The following is a 2,469-nucleotide window of genomic DNA, read 5'->3' on the forward strand; positions in this document are numbered from 1 at the left end:
CCGAGAGTGAAAACAACGACGACATCTGTAACGAAAGCTGGCACGGATTGATTCCAGAGAAAGTGAAGGAGAGCGAAGAAGAATTTATTGGTTGTTTTACGATGCTGATTATTTTAGAATTCAATTTAAACACATAGGCTGTGTGTAAAGATCCTTATAAATGGCGTGTTAAAAATATTCAGTTGAAGATGCTGAATCTGTCTGTCTGTCACTTTCTCTCTCCCTCTCTCTCCCCCCTCTCTCTATACACGCATATATACATACATACGTGCATGCATGCATACATACATACATACATACATTGCATACAGATACACAGACAGAGACACACACATATATCGAGCCTCTGTCACTAATATATATATATATATATATATATATATATATATATGTAAGTATGTATGCATATGTATATATATACACATACACATGTATGTACGTACGTATGTATATATGTATGTACACACACACACACCACACACACACACACATATATATATATATATATATATATATATATATATATATACACATATATATATATACATATATATATTTGCGTGTGTTTGTTTATAATTTTTATATAAATCGAAATGGATAGAAGAATATCTTAAGCGGCAGAATCGAGCGCAGGCCCATGAAAAGAGTTGACAATGGGGAGATATTAGGGATAGAAAATATCTAGGTTTTACTGGAGGTTAAACAATATTCTAATTCTGAATTAAACGCGTAGAGAGTGTATCTACTGAAACGTCAATAGAAAAATGTGAGCAGCAGCAGCAGCAGGAGCAGTAGCAGCAGCAGCAGTAGAGGTAGTAGTTGTAGTAGTAGTAGTAGTAGTAGTAGTAGTAGTAGTAGTAGTAGTATATATTGATATATACAATGCCTGCAAATAATATTATTTTAGTTATAAATACTCCATCTTCAATATCAGTTACGACGCCACTCTGAGTTGTGATGGAGAGTGTAACAATATTGCGTGTGTATGTGTGTGTGCATGTGTGTGTGAGAGAGAGTATGTGTGTGTGAGTGTGTGTGTGCGCGCGCGCGTTTGCGCGTATGTGTGTACAAAATATAAGCAGGCTTGGTTGTGCGATAAGAAGTTTACTTCTTTGCTTCCCAATCGGTCGGTTACCGGTTCAGTTCCACTGTGTAATACATTGAGCTGGCGTCTTCTGCTTTAACCCTGGGGCCGACTGAAACTTTATGAGTGGATTTGTTAGACTAAAACTGAAAGGAGCCCGTCGTAATATCTCATCATCATCATTATTCGACCGTGGTCGAGACAATGGAATTTACCATGCTACGCCAGACTTCACGGTCCATCATGGCATTACGGAGGTCCTGTTGCTGGATGCCTGTATCCCTGGAGATTACATCAGGGTAGAAAAGTGTCCGCCCTCTGGTATTGCGAGTAGATGGCTTCCAGAGGAGAAGAGTAGAAATTACTTCTTTTTCAGCTCTACAACAATGTCCAGCAAACTGGACTCTCCTACCTTTCACATCTACATCTACACATACACACATGAGTGCGTGTATATCTTATGTAGTTAGTCCCCACCACTACTTGGCGGCAGCATTGGTTTGTGTAAATCCCTGTAACCTGGTGGTTCAGGAAAACAGACCGCAGAATAAGTGCTAGGCTTCTAAAAAGAATTACTGGGGCGATCGTTTGACTAAAAACTTCTCAAGGCGGTGTCCCAGCATGACCGCATGGCGGTGTCCCAGTTTAATGACTGAAACAAGTAGAAGATAAAGCATCATACATACATATTATGTATATAATGTTTGTCCCTCCACCATCGCTTGACAACCGACGTTGGTGTATTTACTTCCCCGTAACTTAGCGGTTCGGCAAAAGAGACCGTTAGAATAAGTACTAGGCTTGCAGGGAATAAGTCCTGGGGGCGATTTGTACGACTACAGGTGGTGGTCCAGCACGGCTGCACTCAAATAACGGAAACAAGTAAAAGAATAAAAGGATGAAAGAATATATATGTATATATATATATATATATATATATATATATATATAAATGTATGTATGTATATGCATATATATAGATATACATATATATATATATATATATAGACATATATATATATATATATATATATATATATATGTTAATAAAATAGAATATATGCATATATATAAACATATATGTACGTACCTACCTCTACATGTACATATACACGCATATATGTGTACAGGACACCAAAAAGACGTCGAACACATAGAGAGACGAAACACATAGACACAAACCAAGGAACAAGACAAGCAAAAAAAAGGGAGAGATACAGGACAATAAGCACAACGAAAAAAACCCCTTCTTCAGTCGCTAAGATTTCATCTACTAAACGTTTCGAAGGATAAAAGCGACATATATATATATATGTATATCCGCTAAGTCGAAGTCGACTCTCGGTCACTCCTTGGATCAGTGTCCTCCAGTCAGTTCTATCCTG

General features: G+C 37.6%; 1 long non-coding RNA gene across 1 annotated transcript; it reads left to right on the top strand.

The window, feature by feature from the left end:
• The first annotated feature begins 397 nt into the window (after positions 1-397).
• LOC118766728 lies at positions 398-1,968 on the top strand. The gene is made up of 2 exons (XR_005002634.1): positions 398-435; positions 1,862-1,968. It is a non-coding gene; the product is annotated as an uncharacterized LOC118766728 (long non-coding RNA).
• The last annotated feature ends 501 nt before the right edge of the window (positions 1,969-2,469 follow it).

This window comes from Octopus sinensis, linkage group LG17, assembly GCF_006345805.1.
Source record: "Octopus sinensis linkage group LG17, ASM634580v1, whole genome shotgun sequence".
Classification (NCBI taxonomy): domain Eukaryota; kingdom Metazoa; phylum Mollusca; class Cephalopoda; order Octopoda; family Octopodidae; genus Octopus; species Octopus sinensis.